Source organism: Dermochelys coriacea, chromosome 3, assembly GCF_009764565.3.
Source record: "Dermochelys coriacea isolate rDerCor1 chromosome 3, rDerCor1.pri.v4, whole genome shotgun sequence".
Lineage (NCBI taxonomy): Eukaryota > Metazoa > Chordata > Testudines > Dermochelyidae > Dermochelys > Dermochelys coriacea.
This window is the reverse complement of record NC_050070.1, coordinates 24,360,540-24,372,781: the sequence shown is the minus strand read 5'-3', so window position 1 is coordinate 24,372,781 and position 12,242 is coordinate 24,360,540. Positions and strand designations below refer to the sequence as shown.

General features: G+C 42.2%; 1 long non-coding RNA gene across 1 annotated transcript; it reads right to left on the bottom strand.

The window, feature by feature from the left end:
* Positions 1-746: 746 nt before the first annotated feature.
* LOC122459622 lies at positions 747-10,384 on the bottom strand. The gene is made up of 3 exons (XR_006280428.1): positions 10,200-10,384; positions 9,692-9,694; positions 747-761 (listed from the first exon to the last, which is right to left on the bottom strand). It is a non-coding gene; the product is annotated as an uncharacterized LOC122459622 (long non-coding RNA).
* Positions 10,385-12,242: the final 1,858 nt, after the last annotated feature.

Here is a 12,242-nt window from a genome sequence, read left to right as displayed (position 1 = left end):
TGGCCCATCTTGATTATTACTACAAAAGGGTTTTTTTCTCTCCTGCGGTAATAGCTCACCTTAACTGATCACTCTCGTTATAGTGTGTATGATAACACCCATTGTTTCATGTTCTCTGTGTATGTATATCTTCCTACTGTATTTTCCACTGCATGTATCCAGTGAAGTGGGTTTTAGACCACGAAAGCTTATGCTCAAATAAATTTGTTAGTCTCTAAGGTGCCACAAGTACTCCTGTTCTTTTTGTGGATACAGACTAACACAGCTGCTATTCTGACACTTAACATTAAACAACCGTAAGTAATTGATACATTTTTGCCTAGACTATGCAAGGGAGCTGGACAAATGTGATACTGCTGGGCTACCATGCCTACAAAACAACCGCTGTGTTTTGTGACCTTTGGCATCCTGAGAATTGTGTTCACATTTAAGGGAGCCCACTGAGCTGGTAAGTTTGTATTTTCCTGCAGTTGGCTCAGCCCCAGTGTTAATAGTGATACTACACAGCCACTCTGGAATCTTTTGAAGCTTGAGCTGAATTTAGATTCTTCAGGTTCCTTTTTATTGTCACATTGCAGGTTTCTGTTTTGCTCTTTTTTAGAAACTAGGATAAATTGCATCAGGTTCTGCAGATATTACCCTAACTTAACATCTCTCTTACTCATGTTGAAAGCCCAGAGCCAGATTACAATTTGCACTGCATTCTGGGGACACAAATACATAAGAACATAAGAATGGCCATACTGAGTCAGACCAAAGGTCTCCTGTCTTCTGACAGTGGCCAATGCCAGGTGCCCCAGAGGGAATGAACAGTTAATCATCAAGTGATCCATCCCATCACCCATTCCCAGCTTCTGGCAATCAAGCTAGGGATGCCATCTCTGCCCATCCTGGCTAATAGTCAGCAGAGAATTACCCTTGTGGAAGGGAATTCCCTCCTGGTGTAAAAAATAAAAAACCAGGAGAACCCAGCTCCTGTGCCATCTCTTCCCCACCCCCAATATAAGGGCTGTGGTGAGGGAATAGAAGCCTCCCATTAGAAACCTTACACCAATTATTTATGCAAAGCAGCACCTAGAATCAGGCCTGTGATGCCTGCTGTTCCTCTGACCCAACCTTGGCTGCAGTGAACGGTCTAACTCTTAATGTGGAAATGGCATTATTTTAGCAGGGGAAGAGGAGAGGCAGCGGTGGATGGTGGTGTGGGGAAAATTATTTATTACTGGCAAGACACGTTATAATACAGAGAAAGAGGCATTCCTTTCCCTGAACAGTTTACGATCAAAAGGCCTATGTTGTTCAGAGATCCCACAGTGCATAAGGTGCTTGCAAGTTCTCTGCTTTATTCAGTGTCTGGTTCCAACTGGCTGAGTATAACAACAAGAGCTTCACAGCACCCCCCCAGACTTGCTGTTTAGGAAGCTCATCCTTAAAGGCACAGCCCCTAAATCTGCAGATGCTACTTGTGAGTACAGTGGGGTTAGCTGCATGAGTAAGTGCGACTCACTGATAGTAAGAGATGCAGATTGGAAACTAAGCTAAGAGAAGAACAGGAAGAAATGACAAAGAATGATTGAAAAGAAAGATCACAGGGGGAAGAGAAGCCTGAGAGGAAAGAGTTGTAATAGAGGATTATAGTGTCTGGAAGAGAGTGGTAATAGAGAGGTGGGAAGCAAAGGAAGAAAAAAAGTGAAGAAATTAGAGGGACAAAGGGCAGGGAAGAAGACCATAAACTAGGGCAGTGGTTCTCAAACTGTGGGTTTGGACCCCAAAGTGGGTCGCATCCCCATTTTAATGAGGTCACCAGGGCTGGCATTAGATTTGCTGGGGCCCAGGGCTAAAGCTGAAGCATGAGCCCCACCACCCAGGGCTGAAGCTGAAGCCCAAAGCCTTCAGCCCTGGGTGGCAGGGCTCAGGTTACAGGTCCCCGCCCTGGGGATGAAGCCCAGGGGCTTTGGCTTTAGCCCCCACACCCAGAGCGGTGGGGCTCAGGTGGGTTCGGGCTTTGGTCACCCCTCCTGGGGTCATGTAGTAATTTTTGTTGTCAGAAGTGCGTCACGGTGTAATAAAGTTTGAGAACTTGTGGGCTAGGGTGATCAATGCGGTGCACTCTGTTTTAACAACTCTGATGACTGTGTGGTTAATGTACATTTACGACTGGAAACATTCTAGATGCAGCTTCGAAAGACTTGTCATCTGGAAGCAGTTGCAGCAGGAGTTGGTAGGGTACTGGACAAAGGAATGAGGTGGGGTTAGATGTGGCTTTTATATAAGGACCTACTTGATTATTCTAGATCCTGACTTTACCCCCCATCTGTGAGTCATCTGAGCTGCACTTTCTTGCCTGCCAAACATAGAAAGCAGGAGGCCAGGAGGTGCTCCACCTGTGAGGAGACCTTCTCAGGAGCTGCAGAATGGTGGGTTCTCTATCAAATCAGAGTCTGTGGATCCTTCCTTTGCTAAGAGAAGAGGCCCTGTTAGTGCATCTGTTTCTTCCAGACACCTGCCAGAACTGCTTCAGAGAAGAATCCAAAAAGGCAGGTCAGGACTTTACAGCACCTAGGACTCAACTAATCAAATTCTCCTCACTAATGAGGTATTCTGCAGGAATAATTTCAAAAATCTCCCAGCCTCCATTAGTCCAATCTACTTGAAAATAATCCCAGGGTTTGCTCCCATGTCCTGGAGTAATAGAGTTAGTTAGTAGGGAGCCAAGCATGTTTCCTGACTTGGCTTCCTATGAGGAATATGTGGGCTCTTCCCAGGAGGTACCTTTGCATATCCTCTCTAATTGCGTATCACAGGATGAGAAGCACTGTCATTCAGTCACCCACTCTGACTCACACTTCTTCATGGGCTAAACCCCAGAAAGGAGCTCATCACCGTTCACGATCTGGCCCATACTTAGAGGACAATCTGGAAGATGCCAGAATTCTGAAGACTTAAATCATGTAAACAGAGCTCCCTAATGTTATTTTCTCTCTTTTTTAAACCAGATTTCCAATATTCAGAAGATGCCCTTTTTTATTAGTGTTCACAGCAACATTATGCATAAGTTTCCAATATTGTATAAGCTTTTATCAACTTTCAGTGTTATACTAGCTGAGCTCCTTGTAAGATGCGGCACATTAAAGCTATATTATGCAGCCAGGTCTCCTTTGTTATGGTGGAGCCACAGCGAATTATGCAGCAAACTGGGAATGATGAAGCAATGTTAACTGATCATGGAGTTTTTCTATAACCTTCCCTTTTACTGAAATTATTCTAAAAGTGCACTACAGCACAAAAATATATCATGAATGCCTATTACATTCAAGTAAAAAACAGAAAATATGATTGAGGTTAAGAGGACATTACACACTAGGGGTGTGTGTATATATATATAAAGTTCAAGTGAAAGGTTTGGGAGCTCAGCAAGAAATGACCCAAGTGACCAAGTGTAAATTAGGAGCTCTGTATGATAGCCACATGACTGCTCTGGGTAACGCCGAAGCTCAGTGTTCAGTGACAGAAGCAACAGGGACACTGCCTTATGAAAGTAAAGGGTGGCTTGCTGGAGCTGTACAGGAGTGGAGCCACAGATAGCAGATAGTAGCGCTCCCTTTCTTAATTAAAGCTCCTTTTCCTCCCATTCCTCTGGGACAAGGTATGGCACAGTAGATTACTTCCCCTCACAGGGGTGCTGGAACAATTTCTATTGTGGGGGTGCTAAGAGCCATTGAACCACACTGCAAACCCTATATATGATGGAAACCACTTCAAGCCAGGGAGTGCAATTGCACCCCCAGTACCCCTAGTTCCAGCCCCTATCTCCCCTTATTGTTGTTCTGAATGAGGAAGGATCTCCCCCTGTCTAGCTCCAAATCTGTTCTTCAAGGGCAGCAGCACTGGAGCAGGAAACCTGCTGAATACCCTACTATGGAGAAATCACAGAAACAGACCCACACAGACACGGGGAAGGAAGGCAAAATGAAATAAGTGTCCAAGCTCAGGAACTGAACTATACAGGAAAAGGTCTGGGTTTTGTTTGGGGTTTTTTGATACACGTGTGAGGCACAAACAGATTCCTGCAAAATCTTTTCAGAAAAGTAAATTATGTGGCCATTTGTGTGGCCACGTAATCTCTTTGCACAGGCAGCCCCGGCTACGTCACTGTGTCAACCTTTACTAATAAGGGTATGCAAAATGTTCTCATTCTAAAGCTAACCCCTTGACTTGCTATCAATCTAATACATGCAAATTGCATTTAAATATTAAACGGTATACAGAAAATATCCCTGTATCATCCACTAAGAATTATATAGGTATGTTGCCATGCCCATCACCATTTTAGTCAGACTTATCAGTTTCCTGACATAGCACTGAACTCAGATCCTTATAATGAGAGACAAGGAGAGCCAAAGCCCCTGAAATAAGGGATGTGATGTGGACATCACATTTTCACTGCATATAAATCATTGTTGTTTTCTGACAATTAAACTGTTTCAGCTGCCCTTGGAAATTTCTTGGGAGGTATTTGTCCATAAACTATAAACTGCCATAGCACAATATAACAATGAAAGGCAAAACCATAAACAATAAATTCACCGTTAGCATTTCCATTACAACTCAATTCTTCACATTTTTCTTAGCCTTCATCAAGGAGAGTCAAAGATTTAGACACTTGGGATTACATAGTTTTGTATAGTAAAAACCATGTCATAAAATACACACAGGTATATTTATGATTTATTTTTATTTTTTATGTTCAGTGCAAACTTTTATCATTCTAGGAGCTACAGAATTTGTGCCACAATCAAAGCCTGAGTAATTCTGCTTTGCACATTTCACACCTACTCTCTCATCCTGCTAGATGGAGATGGATTTTCTATAGGCAGCATAGCCGCTCTCTCTCTCTCTCTCTGGGGGCAGCTTAGATGAACTGTACACACCATAACCAAAGTCATGCTGTTGTCTCAGGTGCTTGCTCACATGCTCAGGGTCTAACTAATCACCATATGTAGGGTCAGGAAGAAATTCTCCCAGGATCCGATTGGCAGTGACCTTGTGGGGTTTACACCTTCCTCTGCAGCAGGTGGGTGTTGGTCACTTGCCAGGATTATCTGGGTATACCTCACTTAATCATTTCCCTGCCATTGCAGGGGTCTTGGGTTCTGGTGCACCTTGGTCTCTCCTATTCTCTGCCAGTAGCACATAATAGCCTAGTCTCCTGTGGGTTGTAATACTTTGGTCTAATTTCAATTGTTGAGTTGAGGGTGTGGGTGCGGGGTGGTGTGGTGTGGGTGGCCTGTGATATATAGAAGGTCAGACTTGATGATTGGGTCCCTTCTGGCCTTAAACACTATGACTCTGACCCTTTCATCATGCGTTGTGTTTGTCTCAGAGCCCAATTTACAGAGGTGGAAAGTCTGTTACTGTACTTAACTAGAAAGGCTGGATCTTTAACTAAAGTTGTAGAGATATGTGCTTTTAGCTCTGTAGGTCCCTGGTTCAATTGCCAGTGCTAGTCAAGGTAGTCGCTGTCACACTACCAGCTGCTAAGGAGGCTCAAGAAAGCAGCATTCAGGCCATCTTGTTATCGGTCGTGAAAGAGGAGGAGAGGATGAGGGGCCATGAAAATAGGACACTTGGAAGGTATGCACCATTAATGTAGCAGCATCACCAATTCTCACAATGCTATCATGAGTTTTGCCATATTTGATGTTTTTCTTACCAGCTCTAGCTTCTGGAATCAGGAATACATGTAAATCTCAGATTTCATTTTAAAAAAAAAGGAAAAAGTAAAGTACTAGCTCTTATAATCAGAAAGAAAGACTTGAAAATGTGATTTTACTACAATCTAAAGGGTCAAAAACCAGAAAGTAAATGAAAATAATTCAAAGTGTATTGAGTTATTTTTATTTTAGGGGGGAAGCAGAGGTGGGCTAATCTCATGATTTTTAATCCAGACTCATGACTTTTTGGACGCTAGTAGTAAAGATGTAGACTTGCTAAATCTCAATAGTTCAGGACATAGGAGATGCTGTGGCTTCAGGATGTGAGAACCCCCAAAGGCTAATTAAAGGGAAGTGGTCAGGATTCTTGGTTGACCAATTGGTATCCCCAGAGATCCTGAATGGTCTGAACCTACTTTACTTGTTGAAAGAATTGTGTCACAATATCAATTTTATCAAAACACTTAAACACAAATAAAATCAAGAAAACCTATCACCAAAATTGAGCTACCATTAATCATATTAAATGACATTAAAAATGGAGCATTACTTCAACTATAAAATTAAAATCATGTCAAGATCAAATCAACCAAAAAAATTAATCTCAATATTGGATTGGAATTAAAACAATTTAGTTAAATCATCAAATTACTACCAAAAATAATCAATACTTATATATTTGAAGAAAGAGTCTAAGATGGTAACTGTCCTTTTGGTTATAAATCCAAAGTAAAGAATTTTACCAACATCAGTCGACTGTATGATTTAAAGATGGCCACTGGTTTAATACCAAAACCCAATGTTTAATGTCTAAACCACAACCTCAGGGCCAATTATAAAGCTTCTTTCTTAGCTACCACATAAGAATAGAATTCTAACCCTTTCCTCCTCCCTCAGACATATTATAAATACACATAGACTCATGGACTTTAAGGTGAGAAGGGACCGTCATGATCACTTAGTCTGACCTCCTGCACATTGCAGGCCACAGAACCTCCCCCATTCCTCCAGACTTTAACCAAACACTCTTGATCAGCAGAAGTATGACAACTATTTACCAGAAGTTACAGGTGACAATTTCAAGCCTCTTAGCACTTTTAAACATAGAACACAGAATACATTCTAACAATCTAATGTGTAAGTTTACGATACAATATCTAGCCCTGTTTAAACCAGGGAAAGTTTTCTTTCTGTTGCCTTCCCTGTGTGGACTTCCTAGGTTCATGCACACAACCACACTTTCACACCATAAAAATTAAAGAATATGAAAAAGCTCAGAAGATTCCCAGCTAATAAAAACAGAAAAAGGAAAAAAAATAGGATACTAAAGCTAACAGGGGTTTGCAAACTTTTCAGCTCGTGTAGTCTCTTGGAGTGTAAGGGCTAAAACTGCAGGCAAAGAATCACATGGTCATGTTTTGCTGGCACAAATCTTCTTACTAGTGGACCTTCTTCAGGTGGAAGGAGACCTCACCAGCCTTTGACCAGCCTGTTTGTGGATGTCATAACTTCCTCTCCCACCCTGTTCTGTCAGGTGACTTGTTGACCTAGGGATGATGCCAAGGCTTAAATTATCATAGAGTATTTCTCAGAGCCCCCAGTGTATTCTCCCCCACATGCTATATTTGAAAATATTTACTGGAGCTCTACTCCAGGCAGCTCTGGCTGAATTTAAGACCTGGATTATGCTTCTCAGCCTTATCCTTGATACTTCTGGTTTGCAGCTTACTTCTCCTTAAAGCACTTCCTTCCAAGCTCTTCTGACAAATCAGGTATGAGGCCTGCCCTGGAGCCATGCAGCTTGGTCAAATCAGATTTGAATTAGGTCATCTTTACCTAGTGTCAATTTTGGCTAGTCTCATTTGTGACAGGTCCCCTCCCTGGGTGCCACCTGAAACTGAGGTACAGCTGAGCCCTCTGTGTCACCTGTCTGGATTGCCTCTTGCACTGTGATCACAAGCTGCAAAGCCCTCCAAGCTTGTATTCACACCAACATCCACACGCAGCTGTGTTCATGAATTCTCGGGCCAGTCACTCATGAACCCACAATAGAGAGGCTACAGCCAAAATACTACCAGCTCCCCAGCCTAAGACCCCAGAGTTGTACCACCCTGCCCTGGTCAAAACCCGACCAGTATGAATTTATTGCCCAGTCCATAACTTCTACAAAGGAAAGTGGACGTGCACCAACTCTTGATCATGAGCTGAGTTTTATCCCCTTTGCATTTCAAAAAACACACAGTGTTTTAGGTAAAATATAAAATAGATTTATTAACTACAGAAAGATAGTTTTTAAGTGATTATAAGTAATAGCAAACAGATCAAAGTAGATTACCTTATGAAATAAAACAAAAACGCAAACCGAGCCTACAAAACTAGATAGGATCTCAACCAGTAATCTTTCTCCCTGAATGATGATACCTACAGTCCACCAAGTTTCCATACACAGGCTAAAATCTCTTTAGGCTGGAACCAATACTTCCCCCAGTTCAGTCTTTTTCCTCCGGTACTTTCAGGTGTGTTGTTGTAGGAAGAGTGAGGTACGGTCATGATGTCATTTCCCCCTTTTATTTCTTCTTCCAACTTGCTGGAAAGCTCTTTTGCTGTGACCTGGGTCAAACAGTTCCATTGTATAGTGCTATCTCTGAACACAGTTCCTAGGGTAAACCTTGTGCTTGTGTGTATTTCCTCAATAAGCCATTAACATTCTTTGGCCTATCTATTGTTGGACCTGAAAGACTGCTTGTGGGTGTTCTCAACCCCACAATATGTTTCAGTAGTCCATACATAGCCAAACTTCATAACTTCACATACAATGATAGCACATACAATCCAATGAGATATTAATGTATAACGGATCAAGACTTTTAGAACAATACCTCACAAGGCATACTTTGTACTAAATATATCATAATTATATGAGAGTGGTGAATATGGGAGTGCCAGGATGTCAAACCATTTAAATCAGCAATTTAAAATACATTGTTTTGCATGACAGACAGACATTAGTGACCTCCCAAAATATCCAGACACACAATTTTGAGGAAAGTGGCATTATCTTATCTGGATAAAAGGAAAATAATGTTAGGTCACCAGTTTATGGAAAGTTCAACATAAAAATTCTATAGAAAGAGCCAAATGAAAAAAGTAACATTCAACATTCTCTCACGAGCAAAATTAAAAGTTCAAACTTATGATCAGTTATCAGTTTCATCACCTCCAGTTCCAACTCAGAAACAAGGAAATTACAGTAATTTCTATTTTGGGACTGAACTACAAGTCAAAACAGTTTATCTTCTGGAATTTTCATGTTGATAGAGAAAAGTTACTTATTTTAAAGCCTATCAAGATGAAAGCCCACAGAACATGAAACTTGACATTTTATATTTTCCTATATAAGCAATTTTCTCACAAAAACAGAAGCAGCCAAATTCTCTTTAGGAAATATGAGCTTCATGATTTTTTAAAAACAAGAATATTAAACAACTAACATTAAACATCTAACTGCAGCTTGTATTTGGGCCATTCAAGAGTAACACCATTTTGTGATATGGCATAAATCCCTCAGTGCAGTACACATTTTACATGTAGGAAATGTCCTAGTAAACTCAGTACTTTGGTATATTAATACTGTGAAGAATGAAAACAGAGACTTGGAAGGGACGATTCATAAGGTAGAAGTAAGAACAGGCACAAATATTTGAAGGATTAGGGCCTTATGATGAAACCTAGTTGCACCATAACAATAGGGAGGGTATTGGCTTTCCATAATATCCTGCACATACTTAAAAAAAATCATGACTGTGCTCAAAATGAGCCAACATATCATTAAAAGGCGGTAGTAGAATATTAGCAGTTGATACAGTTGTCATGAGTTTTCGGTATTGGTACTATAATTTTAAAGGTTCAGAGAGCTCATTCATAAATGCTAACTAGAGTAAATGTACTATAATCATATGATGGCACTGTGTGTTGACAAACTGTAGCAGAACATGCTAAAAGAAGGCTCTACACTTGCTAAAGTCTTTTGTGACACTAAGAGGTAATCTCAGTTTCAGGGGTAGCCCATAAGGCCAGTTTGCTAGCCTGCTGTATTGAATAATGTGTTTTCTTTATTGGTTTGATTCATATTATTTTGTTATCATATCCCATTATTAGTGAATCATAGTATTTTCTTGGGTTTTAGTTATGTTGAATTTCAGTTTATGATATTTATAAGAGTTATTCATGGTTATTCATAATAGTTGGTTGTAATGCAAGTAACCTACATGCCTGTATCCTGTATGATTAGCTAGAGCAAATTAGTATAAGTGTTTATAACCTTTGGCATACATAAATGGCCTATCTATCATCCCTGCTTAACTCTGGGGAACTGAATGAGCAACCGAACAAAGAACTGAATCTGTTTACCTTAGGTCTGGAGCAGACCGGTAACCGCAGGGCACACCTCGAAACATGGAAGTCATGAGTTAAGCCAAGGGAAACAGTTTTGGGAAAGAGATAATTTATACTAATATGTATGAATATATGTCATAATATGTTAACCTCTAGAGAAAGTGTACCTGAAGATTTATGTGGGTGAGGAAATAAGATTTGGGCATGGTAGGTTGGGCCTAGATTCCAGCAGTGGGCAGTAACGGAACCCTATAAAAGGGCAAACAACCATGCAGGGTCATAGCTTGATAGAAGATAGGAAAAAGCAATCAGCTCAGCTTCACAATACAGACTAGCTACTCAACACTTGAACCTAATTCCTACCAACTTGGGAAGCCTAGACCATCAGTTCCTTGGGCATGCCAGAGACAAGGCCGGTCCTCTGTCTCCTACTACCAGGTCTTTAGGGAAGGGTGTGAGTATGCTAGCTTAATAGACTAGATTAGAAATGTTACCACCAGGAGTCAAAGCATTGTATTACTTGTTTGTGATTTCTGTTTTGTAATGTTTATTCTTTCATTCATTTTAACAAAGATCTTAACAAGTTAGTATTGTCCTCAATATAAATGTCCTTGGCATACACCCCAAGAGTCCTCTCACAATATTGAATTCTCTGTGTTCTCTATCCCTATAGCCGGAATTGGGACAAGAACCCAAAATATCTTCTGATCAGATCAGTAGGGAGTCATAGTAAACTAGCCCATAAATTCAGGTCAACACAGGGACATTTTACAAGTGTCAAAAGATAGCTACTGTTAGCATCATTTTCTGGTCAACTAATTATATTTGATGTAAGTATCAAGGATGCCTCAACATACAGTAATGTAAAATATAAGAAACTAGGGGCATCTTTAGCGTTGTCAATTTTGGTTGGACATATTCCTGGAAGTTTCATCACATGACGTAAACTTTGAAATTAATCTTTAATTCCTGGAGGGTTGGCAACTTTAGGCCCCATAGTATGGGAGTGGATTTTATCCCTTAATCATACAGACTAAATTCTAAATACCATTAAACAGAAAATATTTTTTTAAATAGACAAGTTCCATTTTTTAATCAATTTACTAATTGTGTCAGGGTTGTCTATGCAGTCAGCCGGCGTTGTGGTCAGGGCCTGCTGCTTCAGTCTCTCTTTTAGTTCAGAATGTCCAGATCTCCTTAAATGGGGTTCATTTTCCTTGTAAGTAACCCCATAAACCTGCCCCCTAGGCATAGGGGAATCTGTGGTGGGTAGGGGGACCAGGACCTGATGATCCATTGGGTTCTAGTCCAAGGCCCTGAAAGTGCGACTACACCAGAATGGTCTATGCTCAGCGTAGCTGTTTCTCACCTTCCCCTGGGCCTTCCTACTACAACCAATGCCTCAGTTTTGGGCATGGCTGCCATGTAATCATAGTCCTTTGCTGCAAACCCCAGAGTCTCAGGGTTGATGCAGGTAGGGTTGCCAACTTTCTACTTGCACAAAACTGAACACCCTTGCCCCACCCCTCATCTGAGGCCATGCCCCTTCTCCAAGGCCCCACCCCCACTCACTCCATCCGCCCCTCCCTCTGTCACTCGCTCTCCCCACCTTCACTCACTTGCTCATTTTCATTGGGCTGGCTCAGGGGGTTGGGGTGCAGGAGGGGGTGAAGGCTCCAGCTGGGGGTGCGGGCTCTGGGATGGGGCCAGAAATTAGGAGTTCAGGGTGCGGGAGGGGCCTCTGGCCTGAGGCAGAGGGTTGGGATACTGGAGGGGGTGAGGGTTCCGGCTGGGGCTCTGGGATGGTACCGGGGATGAGGGGTTTGGGATGCACGAGGGGACTCCAGGCTGGGGGGGTGCAGCCAAGGGATTCGGAATATGGGAGGGAGCTCCAGGCTCAGGCAGGGGGTTCGGGTGTGGGAGGGGGTATGGTGGGGCCAGAAATGAGGGGTTCAGAGTGCAGGAGGGGGCTCCAGGCTGTACCCTCCAGGGGGTACAGGGTGCAGGCTCCAGGCAGCACTTACCTCAGACAGCTCCTGGAAGCAGCAGCATGTCCCCTCTCTGGCTCCTACTCGGAGGTGCAGCCGGGTGACTCTGCTCGCTGCCCCATTGCAGGTGCCACCCCCACAGCTC